Source organism: Equus quagga, chromosome 20, assembly GCF_021613505.1.
Source record: "Equus quagga isolate Etosha38 chromosome 20, UCLA_HA_Equagga_1.0, whole genome shotgun sequence".
In the NCBI taxonomy this organism is placed as follows: Eukaryota; Metazoa; Chordata; class Mammalia; order Perissodactyla; family Equidae; genus Equus; species Equus quagga.
The window spans coordinates 15,211,933-15,238,743 of NC_060286.1; the positions used below are offsets into that span (position 1 = coordinate 15,211,933).

Consider the following 26,811-nt stretch of genomic DNA (forward strand, 5'->3'; position numbering starts at 1 on the left):
AGCCCTTCAGCTAAGAGGCAGATGCCACTGAAGCACGGTGGCAGAGCTAGTGCTCACTCAGTACCCACGCCCTTCACTAAATTTCCCAGCCTCCCTTGCAGTCACATTGGGCCACGTGATCAGTTTGGGCCAAAGGACTACAATTGAAAGTGAAATGTGTCATTTCAAGGTCAAGGCAGTTAAGAGCCTGTGTGGCTCCTCTCTCTCTACCTGTCTATAATGATCTTGGAGGCCATTTGTTCCAGGAGTAGCCATGAGGTGAAGGAGGGCAATGTGTCCTACATTGGGCTTTGTATTCTAGAGAACAAGAGATAAACTGTACTGTATTAAGCTAGTGAGATTTGAAGGTTTCTTTGATAGTGCAGTACACTCGAGCCTATCCTGGCCAATCTAACCACCATCTCCAGGGCTCGTACTCGGAATTGTGTTTCCCGGTACTGGGTAGCGCATCCCCCGTTCTGTTGCCATGTATTAGCCCTGTCTGCCTTGAGGCCTGACTGTGCAGCAATCAGACAGGCCTGCTTTCTCCTCTGGCTCTGCCACTTACTAGGCAATCTCAGACAGGTCTCCTGGCCTTTCTGAGTCTCAGTTTCTCCATCTGTAAACCAACAAAATCTGTTTTGTCAGGCTGTGGTGACAAGTAAGGTAATCTTTGTAAGACCCCTAAAGCAGTTCTTGACACATAATAGGTGCTCAAAAAATATCAATTCTTTCCTTCTCTTTCTCTTTCTTTCTTCTCAAGATGCAATGTGGCTCTGAATGAAGTGAGACTAATTGGCCCATGAGAACCCAGCCTGCAGAATCAGTCTCATCAGCACTTAATGCTATCTAAACATTTGAGTAGCTATCTGAGTCACTCACTGGTTATGTTCTCTCGGGTAAGCTTATAATCTCTTGGTACCTCAGTTTCCTCATTTGCAAAATGGGGGAGTAAAGGGTTCACACTCGTCTGGTTGTTCTAAGGAGTAAACAAATTATATTAACTATGTAACATGCTCGATACAGTGCCTGGCACATGTACCTACTACATATAAAGATTATATTCTATTATTATTATTATTATTATTATTATTATTATCATTATTATTCTCTGCCCCTTGGCTAATCTTACTTTGAAAAAGCTGTCTCCCAGGAGGGTCTCATTTGTGTATACTCGAATTTAAGAAAACCTAAGATCCAGAAATGTTACTCACACAGAGTGGAAAATAGGGGACATATTCTCCCGTGCTCTAATGTGTTTTAAAGCACTCTTCATCTCTAGGCTGGCTCTCAAGATTGTATGGTCCACTCTTCTTACATGTTTTTGTTAATCAGAATGAGACAATAAAGGTTAGGAGAGGAGAGAAGAAAAGAAAACTATGTCGAGATATCCAAGTTAAAGGTTTGCTCTGCACTTGGTGCCTCCACTCATTTATCCTCTAAACATTTATTTAGTGCCTGCGGTGTTCCAGGCATTGGGTCAGGCCCCCAGCGTGCATGAGTCATTGTCCTCACACTCTGATAGGGACGACAGACATATGAACATTGTGAGTGGGAGGATGGAGGTTTGTACAAAGTACTTGAGGGAAGACCAAGAAAGGATACCCAAAGCATCTGAGTCAGGTGGGGTGTGTGTGTGTGTGTGTGTGTGTGTGTGTGTGTGAAGACTTCCCAGAGGAGGTGACCTACAGCTGAGTTTTATAGGGTATGAAGAGTTTCTGGGCAAGAAAAGAGAGAAGGGCCTTCCAGGCAAATGGACTAGCACAAAGGCACAGAGACAAGAAACTGCCAGGTTATGGACAGGGAACCAGAGGCTGTGGTGTGCTGCTAAAGCATAAAGCATGAAGCAGAGGGAAAAGAGATGAGGTTGGTGAAGTAGACATGGACAAGGTCACAGATGGCCTTGTTCTTGAGGATGAGGAGCTTGTGTCTTGTTCTGTCAGCGATGAGGAGCCACTGAGGAGTTTCAGGAGCAAAATTTATTGACCATGTGGAGAATGGACATGGAGCAGGACAGGCTGAAGACACAGAGGCTATTTACGGAGCTACTGAAATATAAAAGGATGCAGATGATGAAGCCCTGATGTAGGGGTAGTGATAGCAGGTGGAAAGAAGTGGATGGATTATTGGAGGCCATCCTGAGACACGTCTATGAGGAAAAGTTGTTAGGAAGAAGGATGTGGGGTTTGATTGGATGCAGAGCAAAGCAATGGTGGCTTGAAGAATCCCAGGTTACTAGCTCTAGCGACGAGGTGAAGGATGATGCTACTAATTGAGGAAGAGGCAGTTCCATGGGGAATGTAACTGTGAGGAATGTCTGTGAGACATTTAGGTAGTGATGTCCAGCAGGCAATGGGATATATGGCTAAAGATATGGATTTGAGCCTTGTCAGGACAGAAGTTGTGAACAAAACCTGAGTGGATGAAACAGATCAAGGAGACTGTACAGCAAGGAAGCAAAGGTGAGACCCTGAAGAATGCCAATATTTATGGAGTGTGATGGAGAAAAAGCTACCAACGAAAGAGACAGAGACAGAATGAAGAGAGCCGGGAGAATGCTCTGTTCTGGAATGAACGGGAGTAAAGAGCTTCAGGAAGGCCAGGATCAGCAGTGTGAAATGCAGCAGAGAAGACTTGGATGATCTCAGAGAAGTCAGACAACCGAGGGCCAGGGAGTGAAGGGAAACAGGGACATAGAGACAGCAACGTGTTTGAGAAGTCTGGATGGGCTCTGAGGCGGGAGAGGGAAGGCACTGATATGACGTAGGAGAGAAGGCAGGGGATGGCGCTTCTGCAATGCTTTAGAGTCAGAAAGGGCTTAGTTAGACTCTCAGCTTCCACACAACCGTGTGGCCTGGAGTAGATAACTTAACCTCCAAGCCTGTCTCTTCATCAGTAAAGTGAATACAATAAAAGCTAGACCACAGGGTATACAGTAGGTGCTCAATAAATGGAACTGGAGGAGGACATGGGGGTCATAGGAGAGATTTTCTAAAAAGTAGGCAGAATAGAAGTGACAGAGACAGATAAGACAAATTCAGACATTGGTCCTAATAATGTCAAGTTGTGTCATTTATGTGCTGCTGATTTTTCTTGCTGAAATTGGGAGAAATTATGGGTTTCCTAGATCATTGCACTTGATGAAGGGAATATTGTTGGTTACAGACTGTGACAGAGTCTGTAATTGTTTAGGAAGTCACTGTGTCTGTGTGTAAGTCAGGCTGAAGTTCAGGGACAGTAGAAAGTAAAGATCACGGTGATAGCTCAGAAGTGCTAAGCAGAGGAAGAGAACAACTGAAGAAATAGAAACAAGATGGCAGATGAAACAAGGTCACAGGGAAGGAAGGAGAGGGCGGGGTCAAGGGCTGTCTTTAAATAAGAGGATGAATGTCCCCTGGCATTAAGCCTCATGAGAAAGTTCCTAAGTGAGCAAATTCTCATCTGGGTGGAAAAGAGTGATCAGCCATCACCCAGGTTGCCCATTTGTGATGCACAGGAAGAGCCAGAGTCCAGCCCAGCTGATTTACAGAGGTCACATCCACAGTTAATGGCAGAGCTGGAGCTAGAACCTGGATCCCTTGGCTCTGTCCATAGCATCTGCTTGGTTGAAATGAATTCAAACTGAAAAAATTAGCTTATCTTCTGTTGGCGAATTCCTCTTTTGGTGATCACTTCTTGCTGGATTGGAATAGGAAAGAGGAAACTGAACTAAGAAATTAAAACCCTCCATCAGAGAAAGTAGCACATTCAGGAAATGCTGCTGTTATATCTAAGGTCTCACCCCCTTGCACTATATACTATTTGAATTTATTGAGGATCGTAATACGTTGGTGCTAAAAAAAAACAAACCAAACCAGTTACGGAAGAGCCAACTCATTCTACAGATGAAGAAACCAGTTTGCCAAGCACACAGGGAATCTGCCGCCAAGCTGAGACTAGAATTGAGCTGTTCAGACTTCTAGCCACAGGAACACCCTTGTATGTGTGCAATGTGGCCAAGCAAGTGGAACTCTGGCAGCTTTGACTTGCTGCTCTCAGGAGCTCAGAAGGTAAATATGGAGGAAACAGGACGCCCTTTGTCTCCCTCTCCAGTTGCATCTCAGGGCAGCCTTTTAAGGCAATGATCCTGGCAACGTGGTATTGAGAGAGGAGTATCTAGACTGACCAGATAAATTCAGCTCTTTGCTTTGTGGCTTAATACTACCTGGCCTCTGTGAGCACACGTGTGGTGTTTGTCAGTCCTAACGGAGGTGAGATGAGATGGTGGACGTAGGAGCTCAGGTAATCACAGCCTATCCTCTGGCATTTGGGGATTCACCACAAAACAGAATGAGACCTTCAAACCCCTTTTGTGGGGCCAGCCAGCAATTCAGCTCTCTCTGCTGCCTGCCCCTGGCAACACCCTTGGCCCCTCTGCTTATCACTGACCGCTATCTTCTGATTCTAATTTACTGCCAAGTGTGACACTCAATAAAAGCCATGAAAATATGAGTTAGGAAATCCTTCCTTCGTCCAGCTACAGCCCCCTCCTCCAATCTCCCAAACCAAACAGATGTCTTTTGAAGTTATACAAAGGAGAAGGGAGCTTCCTTCGCCACTGGTGTGGCAATAAAACCAAGGCAAGGTTGGCTTGGTACCATTAATAAATGGCCTTTGCCATTTGTTCAAGCCAAAAAAAAAAAAAAAAGAAAAATGAGGCCTTGAAGGAGAAGAGAAAAGAAACAATAAAATAGGATTAAGTGATGGTTAAAACTCTTGTGCTCCCAGCTCAGGCAGAATAACCTCCACTTGACAGGCTGGAGAAGTGGTCCTGATGTCAGGCTCTGAGGAGGTCTGTCTAAAGATGGTAGACCCTGTGGCCACCCCTTCCTTCACTGTTACCCAGAAAAAGCTACAAGAGAATGAAGGATCCCTTCTGGCTAGGCAAATGCCCTAATATGCTCTTGGGTGGTAATGTCTTATTCAGAGCAAGGTGCATTGAGGCTGAAGAGGAGCTGACACTGAGCAGGCCTTTTGCCAAAGTCCGTGCATGGGAGGGAGAACCCAAGATGGAGCAATGGCACGTCAAACGGTGGAAACCAGTGGGTCACACTATGCCAGGTACCAAAGCCAAGATGCCGCTCTTGATGGTGCTCATCCCAAATGGCCAAATTCAGCTGATCTGACAGGAATTCAAAGAAAAAAGAGAAATGGAGATACACGTGTAAGGGGATGCTGTGATGAAAAGCCAGCTCTGATAGAAGCAAAATTCCCAATAGAAGAACTATTTCCAGGAACGGAGAAGAAGATGGGGTGTCAAAAATGACTGAGCCAAGAGAAAGCCATGGTGATGATGGGTCAAGCTCAGAGAACAGATCTCTTTTAAAAGCCTGGCTTTTAGGCCACTTTTTATTCTAAGCCCTATTCCTCGGTTTTATGTACTTCTTTCACTGTCCCCCAAGCCAACCCACCCCTCTATCTTACTTTCTTCCAGCTGGATCCTATGAAGGGAACTTGCTACAGCCTAATTCCATTTTGCTGGCATTTTTAGCTATTTGCTTTTGGGCTCTGGTCCTGCTTTAGGACTGAGATGGAATTAAATTAAGCACACACACCAGCAGCCAGTCTAAGGAAAATCTGTGGTGCAGGGACACTGTCTCGGACCTTCATTGCTCTTTCTTTCCTGAACACGTTCTCTCTGGTGTCTTGTTTGCTGCTTTGTCTCATCTCCCAGTCAACAGCTGCTTTTGGGAAAGGTGATCTGGCTGACTGTGTTTCCTCTCCCAGGGATGTTTGCATTTTAACAGGAGGTTGAGCTTTCTGACAAAAGAATGCCTTTTTATTTATGATATATCAGACAAAAGCAAGATGGTGGTGATTGGGAGTGGGTGGGTCTTTCTAATTTTCATCCCTGCATTTTTCCCATTACTTGATTCCCCATGCAAACCACATCCAGTCCCAAACTTGGTCCTCTCCAAGTTTGCCTGAAAAAAGTAAATGGTACCATTATCCCCTCACAATTAAAGTAAAAAACCTGGACTCCATCCCCAAGTCCTTCCTTTTCCTTATCCCACATCCAATCCATAGGCATGTCTTATCATTCTTCCTGTTCTTCAATACCTAAACTCCATTCACTTCTCCCACCTCCACTGCCATCGCCTTGGCCCACGCCATCATCACCTCTCACATGCAGCAGCCCTTACAAGTCATTTATTAGTCACTCACTTCTGTCCTCACCACCCTTTCACTACCACCATCAGGCCATCCTCATACAGCAGCCTTTAAAACACCATCATGCCATCCACCTACTTAAGACCACTCAGGACTTGCACGTAGAATAAAATTCAAACTCCTTACCATGGTATTATTAGTTGAATTGTTTCCCACTAAAAACTTGTATCTTGAAGTCCTAACCCCCCAGTACCTCAGAATGTGATCTTATTTGGAAATAGGGTTGGTGCAGATGCAATTAGTTAGGTTGAGATGAGGTTATAGTGGTGTAGGATGGGCCCCTAATTCAACATGACTGGTGTCCTTATAAGAAGATGGCTAATTGAAGACAGACAAACAGGGAGAACGCCCTGTAATGATGAAGGCAGGTCGGAGTGACACAGCTGCAGGTCAAGGGATACCAAAGATGCCTGCAGCCCACCGGAAGCCGGCAAGAGGCAAAGAAGGATTCGCCTACAGTGGGATCATGGCTCTGCTGATCCCTTAATTTCAGACTGCTAGCCTCCACAACTGTGAGACAAGAAATTTTGGTTGTTCAAAGCCACCTGGTTGTGGTTCTTTATTACAGCAGCCCTAGGAACTAATACACATGGCTTCCAAGAACCTGCTGGATGAGGTCTCTGCCTACCTCACTGAACTCCTTCTAGGCCATCTCACCCTTACTCCATCCACACTGTTTTTTCCTTCAAGTTCTGGAACAGAGTAAGTGCATATCGCCTTTAAGGCCTTTGCTTGTACTAGTTCGTTTCCGAAGAACACTGTTCTTCATGCTCTTCACATAATTGGCATCTTCTTATCTTTCTGGTTTTGCTTTAAATGTCACCACTTCAGAGAGGCCTTTCTGGACCATCCGACCTACACAGATTCAAAGCAACCTGCTTCTTTTCTTCACAGCACCCATTTCAACCTAAAATTGTTTAATTTTTTAAGCTATTTGTTTACTTTACTCTTCCAGCAGAATATAATCTGCACAAGGTCATGGACCATTAAAATGGGATTGCTGTTTCAGGCTGAGCTCACGGTCACTGGCTGGAAGGAGTTTGTTGACCAACACATCCTTGGCATTTCGCACAGTGCTTGACACATGAAAGGTACTCAGTGAATACATTTTGAATGAATGAATGCTACACTTAAGGCACATCCTGTTGTATCTCCCTTTATTGAAGGAAGGAGCACCCCCTCTGAAGCATGGAGTGCTAATCAATGCGGGTGATAACATGCCTTTGTTGGAATCAGAAATAGAATTAGAAATCAGGCCTCTAAGACTTAAAACTCACGTTTTTTCTACTGTCTCATGCTGAGAATATCAGGAAAATCCTTTATAAAAATTTTATAACTCAAGTCATATTTTAAAAGTACTGAGGTGGGTGGCCACTTAAAAGGAATCAGAGGTAAACCAATTTGTAAAATGAGCGACAATTTCCTAACTCATAATTTGTGGAAATTCAGCTTTGTGGTTATTGAGGCAGTAGGTATCCAGGAGCAAGCGTGATTGCTGCCTCTGAAAACATGATGATGCTTATTTGTACCGCCTGCTCAGAGGCGGATGAATTTTCAATATAAACTCCTTGCCTTCACCCCTTTTCCAGGGTTGGATGCCAAGTACAATGAATCGCTCCACAAAACCACCCACCAGTCTGTCCAATTTGAGAGCTGGTGGTAACTTTTTTTTTTCTCCCTGCCAATTTGGAAATCTCCCAGCACCTTGTTAATTTGACTCTCTGGGAAAAATGTGATCTTTGGTTCACCTCTGTGCTGGACAATGATTCACTTCCACAGCGCCTCAATCCATCACGCCCTCCATCCCCCCATGCACTTTTCCTGTTGCTCTTCAGGGAGGGGAAATGGATGGCGGATGTTCCCAGATATCTTGCTTTCAGGAGAGGGGAGGCAGCAGGGTAGGGGGTGGCCCTGTTCACACTGCCAGCGGCTGCAGCCCCCACCCTTGAGGGGGTGGGTGCCTGGCAGAACTTCCCGATGGCCTGTGTGACTGTGGAGCAGTCGGCCTCAGGACTGGGGGAGAATAGCCTGCGGTTTCTTAAATAAAGAGAACGGCCACTGAGAAAGGGGCTTTCAAGCTCTATAGTATAAGCCCCACAGGACAGGGATTTTTACCTGCTTTGTTCACGACTGCACCTTCAGTCCTGGAATAGTAGAGACCCAGACATCTTTATTGACTTAAGGAAAGAAAGAATGAACAAATGATTGTGCATGATTTCCACCAGCCATATAAGGCAGCTTAAACATGACAGACCCCTCTTTGTGGTTTCTTCCTGCTCTGAGCTCATAGCTCTGCCCACTGTACAACCATCTAGATCAAGCAGATTGAATCGGGTTCAAAACTCTCCCATCACTGCGCCGATCATAAGCTCCTGGAAGGTGGAGACTTGGAGCTCTGCTTATAACCACCATCTCTTTCTTTGGTCCTCATACTTGAAATTATCCAACCACATGGCCTGATTTCGAGTTCAGAAAAGATGGTCTCTGTCGCCAGGTGCAGTGCTTTTCATAGAGCAGGCTCCAATAAACACGTGTGGAATGACCACGTCTAGCCTTTGCCTTCCAGTCTCCCAGGTGGGATAAGGACACAGGGCAGAGAGCAGCAGTCTCAGTGCCCTGTTGATCTTGTTATGCGGGGACAAACAAATGATCTTAGCCACTTCAGAGGTTAAGCAAAGAGGAAAATAATACAAAAGCTTCCCACTGGCTACCACTTAGAAAACACCTGCCCAGTGCCAGGCACCGTGCTAGTATGCACTACATACTTCACAGGATGTTGGATGGAACTTTTCCTGCTGTCCCAACATTGGCATTCAGAGAGCAGAGCTGAGGCAAAGAGTCCTTAAGTCTCCCCAGACTTAAAGGGAGGAGCCAATAGTTGAGGCCAGACGCCTCCCTCAGGACTTCACAAAAGGCAACTGAACTGACTCTGACCACCCCATCTCCAAACCATCCCCTCCCCGAGCCATCCCTCCAGCAACTCCCTTCCTGGTCTATAAAACAGAGAAGGAGGAGTTGTTGACTCGTGTGGAGATTTTCGGCTTCTCCCTCTCCTTTCATGAAGGAAAGGAGCTTCCTCTCACCCCTGCCAAGCCAAGTGAAGGGGCACCAAGAAAATTGTTCAGAAATATTAGGGGTGCCTCCAAGAAGGGGACACTGGTATTTCATTCCCGGACAGTAATTTGCATACCCTCTTTGGTGCTGTGGTTAAAATGGGAAGAGCAGAGTATTGAGAGAGTTCTTAAGAGAGCTAGTGTGAGATCCCAAGAGTTTGGGGGCATATGAGAACACAGGGGTTCATGCTGCTTCTTGCCCAGTGGGAGGCCTGCTGGACCCATGGAGCCAGCCAGATAAGGAAGGACAGCAGTGTAATGTTCTATGTTCTTCCCCTTCCTCCAGCATCTCTGAGTTTCAGAGGGTATGAAAGAGGACCTCAGAGGCTCCCATGGCTCCACAAAGCAGAAAGTAAAGGCTAGACGGTGGGAAGGAGCCGTGAGGCTGCCCAGACAGCTGCTGGATCAAGCAAGGTGGTGCTTCCCAGGAGAGGGGTTGGAGGAACGGGCCTGGCCCAAGGGAAGTATAGTTGCCCCTCTCATAGAGAGTCCACAGTGACTGCAGGGCTGTGGTGGAGCTGAATACCACCCTCAAATAACCAACATGTCAACAGAGGGTGGAAGCCAGAGTGAGTGACAATCCCGGACATTTCTCCTGACCCAAAACATGAGAGGAGTTGAAGCCTAGGAGGGGTCCGGGTGGAGGTGTCCCAGGGGCAGATCACACATCCCCAATGCTACTCCAACCACCATGGTGGGGGGAGGAGTCACGCAGTGGACCCCGCTTGGAGTTCCCCTTGAGTCATGAACCTGGCTCACATTGGAGGAGGGAGTTCCAAATTAGATTCGAGATTGGTGCTTTAAACTAGATGGACAGAATAATTCTAACAACAGAAGTTGCCAGGAAACCGTGGATTCTGTCCAAGATGTCAATCAGGTATGAGCTTAAGGTACACGCCCCAGAGAGGGAGGACAATTCAACATAAGGCTTTTTGAGATAATGAGTGGAGAAAAATAAAATTGTCCCGTTTTACACCTTCTGAGTTCAGACTGCTTAATGCACTAGTTACACACACGTTATATCACTGCATGCTTAAAGCAGTCATATAAGGTGCGATACACAATCCTCACTGAATGGAGAGGAAACTGAGGGTTAAGAACATAAAATAACTGCCAAAAGTCACACAGGAGTAGGTATCAGTGCCTGTGATTTTTGCAGGACATCACCTCCCCCATTCCTCCCCATGGCCTGAGCTCCAGACATGCTTGCAGGCAGATGCTATGGGAGACTTAGAGCAGGGATTAGGGGCAAGACAGCAATGGATTTGTGTCATGATGCTGCCACCTCACACCTTGGGATTCTGGGCAAATGATTTAGTGAGTCTGAGCCTCACTTTCCACCTCTATAAAATGGGCACAGTACCTACCATTTTGCATAGGGCCTGGCAGGTGATGTAGGTGTACATTACTTACTAATTCTTTCAGCTCTTTTCTTGAAGGCCTAGCTCAAAGTGCACCCTCTCCCTTGATCTCCGACAGCATCAGGAAGATCTCACTGAACTCTCTATCTGCAGCGCTTGGCACTTCCTACAAACTGCTTTGCTTATGTTCAGTTTCCTTTCCACCTGACTACATCTCTCCCTAATGAGACTATAAGCTACTTAAGGGTGGGACCAAATTCCCTCTTCTCTGTATTCTCTAGAGCATCTAGCCCCCACACAGCATGGGCTCAGTTAAATCCATGCTTCTGCTGAAATACTGCTCTGCTAAACAGTTGGGAAAACCTGAGCTCTGTGGAAGAGAAAGAGGACAGTAATGACAATAACGGTAACTGATTTACTGAGCACTGACTCTGTGTCAGGCATGGAACTAGGTGCTTTAAGCACATTTTCTCATGGACTCCTTCCATCAACCCTGGCTAAAAGGTTTTGTTTGTTGGTGGGTTAGTTGGTTGGCTTTAGGTGACACTTATCAAGAGCTTCCCCTATGCACAAACACTGTTCAAAGTGTATTCAACATTTATTATCCCATTTAGACCTTACTTCAAAGTACAAAAGATCTAGTATGCCCATTTTATAGGCAGAAAAGGAGAGGTGCATGGGGCTGACCTGGTGGTGTAGTGGCTAAGTACGTGCACTCTGTTTCAGTGACCTGGGGTACGTAGGTTCAGATCCCGGATGTGGGTCTATACCACTCATCAAGCCATGCTGTGGTGGCATACCACATACAAAATACAGGAGGAATGGCACAGATGTTAGCTCAACAACAATCTTCCTCAAGCAAAAAGAGGAAGATTGGCAAAAGATGTTAGCTCAGGGACAATCATCTTCCTCAAAAAAAAGAAAAGAGAGAGAGAGCGAGCCGCAGACATGTTAAATAGATTACTTAAAGTCACGTGGCTAGAAAATGAAAGATCTAAGATTCAAATCCTTGAAATTTGTCTCCATGGCACAGTCTTAACCCCTGTGCTCCAGTACTAATGGGTTAAGTGGCTTGTCAAAGTGTATGGAGCTAATAAATGACAGTTTGGGGATTTGAACCCTCGGGCTCTAGAGCTCAGTCAGGCCCATGTTTGGGAGCAGAAGCAGGACTCCAAAGCAGCAGGTCATAGATGTAGCATTTGTTTGTTTCAATCTGTGGACCTCTTCAACAGGACAAAAGAGTTCGCCAGGCCCTCCCCTAACCCCTGCCCTTGTCAACAGAACAAGCTCTCCTGAGACTCAGTGGGAAGAATGGTGAGACTTCAGATGATGCACAAGGAAATACTCCCTTATTTCAATTGATCATAAATCAATTAACAGATGCCACCAGAAGTTAAATGCTATAATTTTAGGGATGTTACCGTCCTAGAGAGCCATCTCTTAGAGCCCCAGGGACTCAGTACCTTTCTTAGATCAGTTCTCTCTCTTTCTCCTGGCTGACCTCACAGTGTGACTTTCTTTCACCTTGTAATCCATTCTTCTCCCTGAAAAGGTGCCCACCCAGCTGCTACCCCCAGGGTTTGTAGATCCATCTCAATGTCCCCAGTGAACTCTCTCTCACCAATGACAAGAATCTTGCCATAGAACCCAGCTCCACAGAGCCCAGCCCAGCACCTAATGGCCAATACAGCCCTACGTGAGCCTGGAGAGAGAAATCAGAAGGGCTAGTAACCCGAGTTGGGCTAAGTCAAAACCCGACTCAAGAGGCAGATCTGATGTGTAGGGTGACATTTCTGATTCATGTTACTGCTATGAGCAGAGAGGCTTCTAATCTCTCCTGGACAATCAGCCCCGGGCTTTCTTGGGAGATTCTGGACCCCGTTCTTGCAGAGACCAGAAAAGGAGCTAGAGTCCTTCAGAAACTCAGACTGACTGTGATCATTCAGATTCGTGAGAAAGTAGGGTGGATGGATGATGGCAGCAGTGCAGATGATCAATAGTTTATCTGAAAGAGTCTTCATTTGACCACAGGATTCCCTGAAATACAATTTCACTTCCAAACAACTATTCACAAATTTGTATTAAATAAGACATTCAGGTAATTCTTTGCTAGAATTAGTGTAAGGCTGCATTCTTGGACCCAACTAGTCTTGTATAGGCTGGTTGATTTCTCTCAAAGACTAACACAGGAATGACATGGGATCTTCTCTTGGGAATCCCACTTAGGTCCAGTATTGCCTTCTGATGACTGGACTGGGTAGAAATCTATTCATCTGAGTGAGACCTACTCTCCAGGAGACCTCTTTCAAAAGCAGTTATCTGAATGTTAGTATTTTGGTGAGGGGTTCTTTTGTTCTTTCTCTCATTTGATTTTTTTCCCATCAAGTCTAGGGGGCAAGACTATGTCTTATGCATTGGCTTGGATTAAATATAATCTAAATTATTCTGCCCTCCTAAAAAAAGAAGTCACGGTTCTAGAGTTTTTTCCTCAATGGATGAAAAATTTACCCATGGCCTTTGCCTCACAGCTTTGGTCTAGGGGCTGCACTCATTTCATTATTTCATCATTGAGCACGGATATAATGGACAGCCAGGTGTTTTCCAGAGCCTCATTCTGTTCCCAGGCATCCCCCCCACCCCGGTCACCCCGTAGGGCTCTGCAGCTCACAGGGCACCCACATGAGAGCTGTTGGAGACAGGTTCTTACTTCTGAACAGTGGTCCCAGATCTTTGATTAAGTGGGACCCTTATGTTTGGCAGTTCCCTGTGGTTTGAAACATTAAATTTTGAGGGCCTAGCCCAAGGGACCTGTGTGAGTGCTTATTTATGAGCCATGAATTACTCCATGTAAACCTCATAATAATCCTATGAGGAGGTACTATCAGTACCCATTTTACAAATTGAGGATTTGGAAAGTTCAGGCAGTTTAGTAACTTGTCCAAGATCACTAAGTGGAGGTGTCAAGTCTTAAACCCAGGTGTGTTTGGTTCCAGAGCTTTGGCACAGAACTCTCTCCATTTGTTACTGCAAAAAGCCTGTCCACTCACGAAGTGATGCGCCTGGTAGCGCCTCTGGAGTGCAGACAGGTAATCTACAGCAGTAGTTTGCAACCCTAGCTACATACTAGAATCAGCTGGGATGCTTTTAAAATATACTGATGCCCAGGCCCCACTTCAGCCCATTGGAATCAGAATTTCTAGAGGTAGGACCCAGGCCCCAGTACTTTTTAAGCTCCCTAGGTAATTCTAATGAGAAGCCAGGTTCAAAACCACTCATCCACGGGAAAGAACTGAACTCACGCCTAGGAGAGTGTTTGGATTCTAGATCCCAGAGCTGACTGGAACTCTAACAGTTCCAATTATTGTTGGTTTTGCTGCTGCTGTGCTAGAATCCCATGCCTCCTCTGCCTCACAGAGAACCAGCAGCTCTATCCCCTCCTACCCGGGCTCTGAAATGTAAACGGCTGCTTTCTGTGTACACGTCTCACAGCACCCAGTTGCTTACTTGTCCTTGGAGAAGCCTCTCCCTGCACCTACACCCTCCCTCCTTGTCCCTCCTTGAGGGTTAGTCATTGCTTCTTGTGAGTTCCCGTGACACCATGATCATCGCCTCATGTAGTACTTATCTCACTGTATTGTCACCATGTGTTTCTAGAGCTGTTTCCCCCACCGGACTGAGAGCTGCACGGGGACTGGGGCTGTGTCTGGATCATCCCCATATGCCTGCTATGTGACAAAGCACTTGACACAGAGAATGGTCTCAAACAACGTTGGGTGAAAGAATACATTCAGATCTGAAGAGCTGGATTCTGATATCAGAAAAATCTTTAGAGAAATCTTTCTCCTGTTGCCACAGCCTCTCCTTCCATTCACCTCCATTTGACACAAAGAGTTTTTATACGCAGCAAAAAACAAAAGCAATTCACCTTTTAAGATTTGGCTTGAAACCTATCTCCAAAAAGAAGTCTCCTGGATTGTCTCCAGCTCATAATGATCTCTTTTAGTGAGTTTTTATGGTCATTACAGTCTGTATAACTCAGTTGTCAATTGTGTTCTTCTGTTACTGTCTTCAGTGGTTGTTTTTTTATTGTTCTTAGGTTTATGTTTTACCCTCCTAACAAGACCGTAAACTCCAAGAATTTAGGGACTTTCTCTAAGATAGTACATCATTTTGTTGCTCATTTGTTCAACATCTCCTGACAAACTGTAAGCTCTTTGAGACCTGATCCTCTCTGACATTACTCTTCACATGACAGCACCAGGCATAGCGCTGGCACATTCAGGAGCTCAGCAGGACTCTGTTAAATGAAGACACTTGGTAACCCCTTTTAGGCCCATACCCCAAACATACTAGGTACCCACGAATTATATTTGCTGACCAGGCATGAAATGAAAAAGCATAATTCTTCTTATAAGATGTGGTTCATCTGAAGCATGGATATTCTCAGATTAAACCCCATTTCAATTTCTTTTTTTGCTTTTTATAAATGCTTGATTATTTGGCTCCAAAATTAAGTGGGAAGTATTGGGGAAGAATCCCTCATCCACCTCCAAATCCCTCACATATCAATTTTACACAAAGTGCCTAAACCTTCCGTTCAAATCACCATGGATTTCATACATCTCCATTATTAGATTCAACAAGTGACTGCAGAGAAAAGACAGTGGTGCCAGCTGGGTTGGTTGGTGCTTGCACACCCACACTTGCACCCAAGTGTGATTTCTAAATACAGAATCAGGTCTGCTATTTAATTTCTTAATGAAGAAAATCAATGCACTGGCCCCCTCAGTAGAGATGCTGCCCTGCTGTATCAGCTACCAGGGTCCTCCTCTTTTTTGCCGATCAATGACACAGAAGTGTTCACGGTGAATGGCAGTCTTGGTACCCAAAGCAGGGCAAGCCACATTGCCAAACCATCATTGTTTTCTGCTTTCCTTTGGTGCAGTAAAAGTGTGAAGTATGGGGAGAGTAGGGGGACAAAAGGAAGAAATGAGCTCACCTGCCCCAGGAATCTGTTCCACCAGCCTGTCACCCAAAACCGAATCTCCAGCTCTATTTCTGGCCCCATAGCTGTTACTGCTCAGCATACACAGCTATTGTTACTGAGTTCTAATGAGCTGCAGTAAGCAGAGTAGGAAGAATGGAAAGATTCCCTATGTCACTAATAGGGAGGCTCAAAGACAGGTGCTCAGCAAAGCTGGTTGTAAAGCAGATGAGTAAAAGAAAGGAAGGCAGGCAGGCAGAGCTGGAAGACAGCGTGTCCCAGCGTGGGAATCAGAGGCTCAGTATAAGGTATCCTTTGGAACACTATAAGTGTGTCTCAAAGTCACCACCAGCCAGGGCTGGTTGTGATATTTCATCCCAGAGAGGAGAGAGGAAAAGGCATCTTGTTTGGCAGACCCACTGGCTGACCCAGCTCTACCCACTTGGGCATCACCCCTTCATTGTTCTTAGAAGTATAATGGCTGCTATGGAGCTCTCCCCACTCCAGGCAGCAGATCTGTAATGTCCACAATGCCATGGCTGGGAAGTTCAAGCCAAACGACCTCCGGCAGGAACCTGGGTCTGCAATGAGGCCAGGGGGGCTAGTCTTTGTCTTCAAAAGGCTCCCCCAGCATATTTTGCCTCTTAGTACAGAGTGACAGGCAAATGGATTATTTTTTATCAGTAGTGACTCAGTTTATCTCTTTTAATGGTGTCTTAGAAGAGCTGAGAAATGTATTGAGGGGATGAATGCTCTCTAGAGGCCCTTAATAGGGCAAAGGGGTAGGGCCCTTGCTCCTGACCCTTGATCTCCTTGGCTCTAGCTCCTCGATCTGGTCATTGAAAAAACACTAGAGAAAGATTTGAGGGAAAAATTAACATCTGTTTTATGTAAATTTTTATATGTTTTTAAAATTTGGGTCACCTGACTACACGTTCCCAGCTGAGGTCGACCAGGGTGACGCTCTGCCTTCTTGTTTCATCTCATACTGTAAACAAGTGCCTTTCTGCTGTCTATTGAGTGCCACGTTTCTCACATTTCGGTGTTTTCTTTTTGTTGGTGAGTTTCCTGTTTAAAATGGTCCCCAAGCATAGTGCTGAAGTGTGGGCTCGTGTTCCTAAGGGCAAGAAGGACATGATGCACCTTAGGGAGAAAATACATGTGTGAGATGAGCTTCATTCAGTGCTATTTCCCGTGAGTTTAACATTAATGAATCAACAGTGTGTATTAAATAAGGCATTTCTAAATAGAAACACACTTAGTACAAGGTTTCTTCAGTTGATGGAAATGATATGACCAGAGGCTCACAGGAGCCTAACTCTGGATTTTGCCCATGAGCAATGCTTCAGTATTCACTAATTCAGTGTTTACAGTGATTTTATGGGACATAATTACTGCAAATAATGAGAAGTGACTATTTTTGGCATACTTTGGACTACTTGGAATGGTTTTTATAGTATTTCAAATCACAGAGGCTGCAGGATAGATGAACAACAGAAGGAAGGGTAGGTAAGAATTTTTCGTACCTTTGTCTACCATCTGCCACTCTTTTCAACATATTATATCTCATTTAGTCTTCAAAAAACCTCTATGTGGCTGGTTTTATTGTCCTTTTTTCCAGGCAAGGAAATTGAATCCTAGAGATATTAGGCAACTGGCTTGAGGTCACATAGCATGGTAGGCAGAATTTTGATGTAGCTCCAAGATTCTTTCCCCTCCCCCTGTGCATGCCCTGTATCATCCCCTCCCTCAAGTGTGAGTGAGACCTGTGAACACGGTAATAGTTGTATGCCATGATTATGTTACATGGAAAAGGTGAAGGGATTTCGCAGATATAATTAGGGTCCCTAATCAGTCGACTTTTAAGCTTTGACTTTAAGGAAAATTGTGCTGGGTGGGCCTGACCTTATTAGGTGAGCCCTCCGAAAGAGGTGAGGATCTCCCTCCTGCTGGCCTTGAAGAAGCCAGCCGTGAGCTCTACAGCTGCAAGGAAATTAATTCTGCTGACAGTGACCTGAACTTGGAAAAGGACCCCCAAGCCTCAGGTAAGACAGCAGCCCTAGCTGACACCTTGACTGTAGCTGAGCTGTGCCCAGACTCTTCATGCATGGAAAATGAGAGAGAATAAATCAGCGTTGTTTGTGGTAATGAGTTATGCAGCAATAGAAAACTAATACACACAGCCAAGGAGTGACAGAGTCAGACTTCAAACACAGGTCCACTTGCCTCCAAACCTGATGCTCTTGTCCTTTACATGACATAATACCACACTCGGTTTGGTTTTTGTTCACTTGCTTGATTGCTTGGCATGGGAGGAGGGTGTTGGCGGAAGGGGATGGGAAAGACACTCAGATAGAATGGCTCCCTAACACTCCCTAACACAAAGGGAGTCTCTTTAGCCATAAGTGGTAGTAATAACCATTACAAAGTGGGGACCCTCTCTGTGTTGGGAGATGAAGGATGGCAGGGGACAGGTATTTCATTTCCTCTTTCTCAGGAATAAGTAGTGGGAATTGGGGACAGCAGCATTCACACAGGGACAAGCTAAGAACTCTGGGTGCCTAGTGCTGGATAAACCACATGAAACTGCCAACCTGACTGTTTTTGACATACACAAATGGCAATTACATATGATTCAACCAGTATATGTGAGCACAGGGTGTAACCAGTGGTTAGGAAGTGCCAGGAAAGAGACCAGAAGCAGGGACAAAGCCAGCAGTTCTGCAGGGAAGGACTTCTTGAGTGAGAGACGTGTGAATGAGGACACTGTCGAGGCAGGAATCAAAGAACTAGGTGCTCAGAGCCAGGAAGAGTAATGTCAGTGATCACATTCATGCGCCACCCATAGGAAATTTTAGTTAAGGGCTCTGCACAACTGTGGGAAGGATGAACACCTATGAAACCCAAGCCTAATCTTCAAATCTCTAACTTGGATTTAGTGATATCCTGTGTTGTGAAAGGGGAAGCACAAGGCAGAGAGGTCAGGGCTGGGATGAGGTTATAACATTGCAGGATTAGTATAAGGATAATAAATAATATATGCCATACATCTGGTATAGTACCTGGCACATGCTAAGTACTAAATTAATGGCAATATTGTCACTTGGCACTTCATTAGATGACGGAAAACTGCCTTGCTTACATAAGATGAAGGTAAGGGTGAGTCATCTTCAAATACAAAGATAAAAAGAAAATGTATGTGGCCCTGATTGGGAAAACCAGAGTCAGGCTGGAAGATATTTAATTCTTTGATCTCTGAACTTTCTCTTCTGGGTGGCATGCGGGAATGGCTAACACCATGGACAGCACCATGGGAGTGTTTCTTCTCTTGCTCCGGATCTCTTGAACATCAAGAGCAGAGTTCCGGGGGCCAGCCCTGTGGCCAAGTGGTTGAGTTCTCAAGCTCCGCTTTGGTGGCCCAGGGTTTCGCCTGTTTGGATCCTGACTGTGGACATGGCATTGCTCACCTGGCCATGCTGGGGCGGCGCCCGGCATGCCACAGCTAGAAGGACCCACAACTAAAAAAAAATATGCAACTATGTACCGGGGGGCTTTGGGGAGAAAAAGGAAAAATAAAATCTTTGAAAAAAAAAAAAAAAGAGCAGGGTTCCGGCTTCTGGTTTTCATCACAGGAGCCCAAAGATGGGACTCCACTCTGAAACAGGAATTGTTCTGTTCAAGCTTCCTGATCAGCACCAGGTTCTGGGGTGGAGGGTGTATCATGGGGCCTGGGAGGCGCGTGGAGTGAGAGAGGCCTCAGTACTACCTGCATGCTGCTCAGAGACATGCCCAAGAGCCCTTGGGAGCCTGTACTATAATTATTGTAGTTGTCCCAGCCCCAGAGTCCCACTTGCAAGTGACTTCACAAGTAATCATCCTCAAGACAAGACAGACTTTGCCCATCCTCCTCCCAGCCTTTCTTCCTCTCTCTTCTTTTACTCTCCTTATCTCTCCATATGCCTTCTTTCTTTCCCTTCATCTCCCAATCTAGTCCAATAAAGTCCACATCAGGCTGCAGAGGATTCAACCCCAAGGTCACCTTCTGCCCTGGCCTGGGGCTGCTCTCTCCTTGGAGAGCAGTCTGTCATGTTCCCTGACATCGTCAAAGAAAGCCTGGATAATAATATTTCCCTCCACCTTCCTTCAGACAAGACTCTTTGACTTTCTATCTTTAGGTCAACTGTCTCTTTCTGAAAGCTCACCTTGGGCTCAGGGAGGAAATACAGTTACTCATGGGGGAACGTGAGCAAAATGCCGGTCCACAAAGGTCAGAATGTCTACGACATGGCCAAGATTCTATTAATTAATTACTCAACTTATAACTAGCACACGATCTGCCTGATAAGTAATTTAGACTAGGCACTATGTTAAATGTGTTATAGTCATATTCAATCCTCGCAACAACCCACGAGGTAGGTACTATTATTGTCCACATTATAGGGATGAGTAAAGTGGAAGGTTAGGTAACTGTCCCCAGATCACATCCCCAATAAGTAGCTGAGCTGGGACTCCAACTTGGTCTGTGTGACACTTGGTCCATTCATTCAATCACCCTGCTCTGTTACCCCGCTATGCGTATTTGCGCTTCTACCTGCATTGTTGCTCTCACACTTCTGTTATTGGCGATTTCATTGTGCAAGTGATATAGCAAAATTCTGTTTTCCAGCTTCCCAACCCTCACTCAGTGCCGCCTACTCACTTATCAGTGCTGCCCTTCTTCCATCACAGACAGCCATGGCTCGCTTGCCCTTAGGTTGCCAGGCCTGCCTTGCTTTGAGGAGGGAAGCGGGTAAAACTTACCTGCATCTCAGGATCAGGTACAAGTCGCCATGGAATACCAAAGGGAGAGAGGATCTGGAGAATGGGCCCTTCTTTTGCCTCTCTGGTCACAAGACAAAAGACTCTGAGCGTTGTTTTCAATGGTCCAGAGTTTAGCCATTGGAAGGGTAAAAAAGGAGAAATGGGCATGCCGTTCAAGGAGCATCAGCTGGAGCCTCTGGGCGTTGTTTAAGAACCATCAATGAAAGGGGTGAGTAGGCTCACATGTGAGGGGATGGACTATAATTAGTTTTTGGGTGGTGAACATGATGTAATCTACACAGAATTCAAAATATATTATGATGTACATCTGAAAGCTATGTAATGTTATAATCCAATGTTACTGCAATTAAAAATAAATAAATAAAATAAAAAATAAAAAAAGAACCATCCCTGGACCAGGGCTAGGGAGATTGGAAGATAGAAGAGGAGGCGATTATAATAGCTGTAACAAAGGAACTAAACTGATTTGGGTACGTGGCTTAGAGAAAGTAGCCATTTTATTTTTTTGGACCTCATCTAACTTGCAAACAGGAATTGAAAGGTTTACGATTACAGTCCAAATATCACCAAGCTATTAAATGAGCTCTGGCCTCCTTCTGCCTTGGGAGCTGTGGGTCAGCGTCCTGAGGACAGTTAACCCCACAGGCAGCGCTCTTTTCTCCACCAGTCCATTGACCGTCAGTGTGAGGTCCCTCCCTCACTTACTGAAGTCTGGAGAAGGCATCAGGCAGGGCGTGGGTATTCACTTCTTGTAGCTATTGTAACATTACCACAAACTTGGTGGCTTCAAACAATAGAAATTTATTCTTTCACAGGTCTGGAAGCTAGTAGTCTGAAGTCAAGGTGTCAGAAGTACTGAGGGAGAATCTATTCCATGCTTCTCTCCTAGCTTCTGGTGTTTCCTGGCAAAACTTGTCATCCCTTGGCTTGTAGCTGCATCACTCTGCATCTTCGTCTCTGTCGTCACATGGCCTTCTCTGTGTGTCTTCATATGGCCTTCTTATAAGGATGAGAGTCATAGGATCTAGCACCCACCTCAACTGAGTATAAAATTACCATAACTAATTATATCTGTAAAGTCTTTATTTCCAAATAAGGTCACATTCTGAGGTTCTGGGTGGACATGAATTTGTGGTGGCGGGGGGGTGCTCTGTTCAATATTCAACCCAGTACCGCTTGCCAACAGCATTTTTGGCAGATTCCACGTAACCTAACAGGAAGGAAAGGATTTCGGTTCCTCAAGAGGATGGCTCAAGTAAACCTCAATGCAGGTGGCGAGGCAGAGAAGAGACGCCACTCTGAGCAGTGTCCAAGTCAAACTGAGGCACGCCCCAGCATCTAAGACATCTCATAGAAATCAAGCCCAAGGAGCAAAGAGAGTGAAGCAGAGAACTAAGGCAACGTCCCCCAAGGCTCAAAACAGAGCAGGCACCCTTCTGCTCAAAATGCAACATTTGAATCATCAGGTAAAGTGCCAGGTAACTCAATCCATCTTACACCCCCTCCCCACAAGCTAACATGGAAACAGGCAAATGCCTTCAGTCTCCTTTCATCTCCCTTCTAACCCCCAGGAGGGCTTGGGGACACCCAAGGGCTCTGGCCATGAGATGAGAATGGAGCTCTCTCAGCTTCCCTCTCTGCCAAGAACAATCCTGGGCAGAGGGGCTCAGAGCAAAGAGAAGAGCAGGACAAAGTGAAGCCTCAGGTTCCTCCAAGGTGGCCCTTTCTGCTAGTGGGGATGGATTTCTGAGCCCTTTGGGGAAGCGCTGTGCAGAACTGCATCCAATCTGGGCTAAGCAGATTAGTTCCCTCCCAGTGAAAGGTTCTGGGCAGCTGAGCAGGGCAGCTCCCTGCGCAGTGGCAGGGGGCTGTCATTACAAGGCCCAGATAGGACATAATTACATGCTTCCAGGAGGGAGCTCCTAATTGAATTACAGGGTGTCTCCTGAGCATCAAAGGCAGCCCATGCTCAGAGGTAGCCGAGCAGCCCAGGGGCAGACCCTTTGAGGAGCTGGTGCTGGGTAAGGGTCAGGCTGTGGAGGAGCTCAGGGATGCCCGAGCCCATCCTGGGACTCTGTGGAGCTTGCTGAAACTGGGAGAGGAGAGGAGCAAGGCATGGAGAGTGAGGGATAGTGGGCGCTCCCTAGTCCTCATGCCAGAGAGGCATGTTCTAGTCCCACGTCCCCCTGGGCTTGCTGAAAGCTGGAGGTGGTTGCCAGAGGACGTACCAGGAATTCATTCTGCTTCTTCCTTCATTCATTCAATAGACATTTTTCATGTCCCTTTGATTGTGAGGCATTCTGATAGACATGGGGAAGAAGACTCAGGTGCTCCTCTGGTCTGAGGACATGGCTTGCCCGGGGACCATCTACTCCTGAAGCCAACTTCTTTTTAGATCTGTGTGTACCCCACAAGCCAAAGCCAATTAGCCACTCTTCTTAACAAGTCCTTCTGAGTTGATTGGAGGAGGGGGTGTGCCAGTCGCCTTTAATGACTCCAAACTGAATCCCGACAAAAGGCAGGAGGCAGTGCCTCTGTGTGGCCACAGCCCTCAGTGGTCCCTCTTCTATAGCAACTCTCACACACACACTTCTCTTCCTCGCCAGACTGGGAACGCCCTGAGGACAGGGACTGTGCCTTTTCTTGCTGTGCTCAGCCCACAGCAAGAGCTCAACAAATGTCTGCTGACTGTACCCTGAGTGACCGATACCCACCTCCACCCTGCCCCCTGCTCTCCTGCTGCTCCCGACCTCATTGATTTGGAGGGCTCTCATAGGCCCTCCAAGGGATGCAGCGGAGACCCACCTGCTCTCTCTTATCATCACCCCTCTAACCCTTGGTCCTGGATGTCCTTAGACACCATGGACACAGCATTTTGATGTGGAGGAGGCCCCCTGCATCTGAACACTTGGTCCTGAGCCAGCCTTGCCCTATTTTCCAGGCAGCAGGCCAGAGCATCATCTGTTGGTAGTTCCTGATGGTGAAGTGACACAAAAAAGAATCTGTGCACCAGCTTGGGCAAGGGTGGGTCTGAGGCAGCAGTCAAGGGTGACGGATCCAGATTTCTGAGCTGGGAACTAAGGAATTTATGTGGCCCTTGCCAGATTCCCTAGGCCCAGTTACCCCTGACTGAAAAGGGAAGAAGCCAACGCTTGCCATTAAGTAAGAGATGTGGGACGTGCTCTTAGCTTCTTCCATATGAGGAGAAGAAAGTCTGCTGCTTTCAGCTTCATAACCTTATTCTGATGCTAAAATATGTAACATAGTAGAAAGAATACGTGATTTAGAATCAGAGCATCTAGATTTTGATACTTACCCTTAAAAGCCCTGTGTTCTAGGGTAAATTACTTAATATTTCTTAGACTATGTTGCCTGATCTGAAGTGATGATATTAACCCTAAAGGTATGACAAAATCCTTATACTTTTTTAATGTTTTCACATAAACATTAGAAGTTTTATTATGTAAGGAAAATAACAACAATAGTAATCTTTCCCTGAGGTCTGAGGAACGGTGAAGATCAGGTAATGAACACTGTGCCCTGTATTCTGATATATTCTCCAGAGCCTTCTGATCTCTCCATGGGGTCACCCTCATCAAAACAACTTTAAACAATTAGTGCCTAATATTTTCAAAGCATTTTACATCAATTAGTTCCTTTTAAAGTCGGCTCTTGGCTGTGTTTATTCTATTCTCTCCCAACCCCCAAAATAGAAAGTACATATTCTTCCAACAGTCCACATGGGTTAATTAAAATGCCATTTCCCTCTCCTTTGGCTGGAATTAACTCATTGTAGTAACAGTAGTTATCTTTTGCTATATTTCATGGAAAAAATGGAGATTTAATTAATTTTCAGCTAATAATCTTCTAAAACATGGGTCCCATGAGGAGGGGCAGATCATTAAAATGGACTGTTAGGAAGCTGTCTGGGAACTACTGGTCTAGTTTATGAAATCCACTAGGTTAGCAGGGGTTCTGGAAGATTCTGGTCTGATAAGGAAATTATCTGCTTCTTGTGTCCAATGAGAATTCATATCCCTGTGGAGTCATCCAGGGAATAGCAGAAGGTTCTGTGTTATGTAGGATGAAGGAGAGAGTGATTCAAGGGTTTTTCCCATTAAGGGTGGCCCAGTATTGGGCGGATAGTGGCAACTTCATGCTAATGTACCTCAGTGAAACGGAGACTCCTAGTTTCTTTATCTTATGAAGTTCTTTCCATCCCAGGACTAGAGTGGTAGATATTTTGCCTATTCTCACATTCACAGTTGAGCCCAGATATAGCCTCAAAAATCCTTTCCAAGATGGTCCCCTGGACGGCCACTACTAACTGACTGGAGCTGACACAAAAGGAGTCCTATTTTACACCCCAGCCCTGTGCCCTGGGACATGGGCACCTGACAGAGTCACACACTGTGCCACTTGGAGTTGAGAATACTCTGGCATCTGGGGAGTTTCCTGGAAAGGCATCAAGTCACAGCTCCAAAGATAAAGAGGGGTGCCTGCTGGCTCCGGCTAAGCGCAGCTGACCAGCTGTCCAGCAGTGGAGAGGTGGGGTGGGAAAGGCTGTCCTTCTGTCCCTGGCAAGCATGAGTGGCAGGAAAGCTTTCTGTCTTGGTCTGGAACACAGGCTGCTCTGGAAACCCAATCCAAGGGGGAGGTTTTGAAAGTGACTCAGTAACCAAATAGTGCTCCGGAAAATGACAGCAGATTATCTTCTGACGCTAGTCTCTTGGAAAGGACAGACCAGAAGAGGGTGAAGAGAGAGAAATGACCCTGATAGCCTTGAGATTTTTGCCACTGAGTATCACCCACAAGGAATGTTTTCTGTGGACCTGGGCAGAGGCCAGTTTCATCTTGGCTACTGAGTCTGTGGTCAGCTTGATGAATTTGAAAGGGCTGGGGGCTCCAGAGGTGGCTATTTTTCCCATTCTCCAGCCTACCGCCCCAGCACAGATTACTATAAAATCAGTGCTTTCTCTGAGGCCCTGTAAACCTTATATACTGTGTCAGTTTGGAGGTGACAGATGACTGTCTCACCTGGGACCTCCTTCTAAATGACATTGCCCACCATTTACCTAAGCAGGTAGCTTACCATGGAATCCCCAAGGCAACTTCATTTTTCCACACCACCATCCAGTTATGGCAGATTTACTGTTGGGTTGGGGGTGGGAAGGAGCTTGGCTCAACATAGGGCAACCAACCCATATCTGGCCAGTGGCCTCTGACGTGGTGAAGTTGGGGGGCGGGTGGGAAGGAAACAATCAGATTCACTCTCTTGAGAATTCAAGCTAGAAGAATAGAAAGATCTTTCTAGGTAGGAGCTGAAAGCACATATGGAGAAAAGACCTGTGAGATAGGACTGTTAGAAGCAATACCGGAGGAGGCCACAGAGAGAAGCAGAGGTGCCAGGAGACAGAGACCACGTGGCCCAGAGGGAAAGCATCAGAAAGACAAGGTGGTCCCTAGGGCTCCCTCAGCCTCTGATGGCTTTCTGATACCAGTTCCAGTCTATGCTGGATCCTTACAATCCTACCTTCTTGTCTTAACACACAGTCAGGCAAACATTTTGTAGTGAAGGAGAAAAGAGCACCACAGTGAGTGGTTTGTTTCCTGGGAGATATCAGTCTTCTTGGTATTACAGTGATGCTAGTTCTTTCTGTCCAAGTGACAGGCTTTCTTAAGGGATACTCACAGCTCCTTCTGGATCATTCACAGAAATCATAGATCAGACAGTAGACAGAAGGCAACCCAAGTACAGATGCCAACAGTGTGAAGGAGGGGGATATAGGGAATAGGATAAGAATAAAAGAGGAGGGGCTGGCCCCGTGGCCGAGTGGTTAAGTTCGTGCGCTCTGCTGCAGGCGGCCCAGCGTTTCGTTGGTTCGAATCCCGGGCACGGACATGGCACTGCTCATCAAACCACGCTGAGGCAGCATCCCACATGCCACAACTAGAAGGACCCACAACGAAGAATATACAACTTTGTACTGGGGGGCTTTGGGGAGAAAAAGGAAAAAAATTTAAAAAAAAGAATAAAAGAGGAGACAGGACTAGAGGAGACGAGGAGGAAGGCACTGAGGGCAAGCAGGAGTGGAAACCACAGCACTAGCATCTTCAGTGCCTGGAGCATCCACAGTAGAGAAAGAAACGCTGCAGCAGAGGATGTTTAGAAGACAGAGCAAGTGTAAGAAAAGAGTATACAAGCAGGGAGTAAGGTATGAGCAGGGAAATAAAATGAACACATATGAAGACTGCAGCCAGGGCCATGGCTAGCCCTGTGATGGTAGCAGAGTATATCCTACATCACACGGCTCGGAAAGAGAGGATCAGGTGGTAGTGGAGG

The 26,811-nt window shown here is 46.0% G+C and overlaps 1 protein-coding gene across 7 annotated transcripts in view; it reads right to left on the reverse strand.

Moving 5' to 3' along the window:
- The window catches only part of SLC8A3 (solute carrier family 8 member A3), a 138,751-nt gene that overhangs the window by 84,022 nt on the left and 27,918 nt on the right, over positions 1–26,811 (reverse strand). The window lies entirely within an intron of this gene.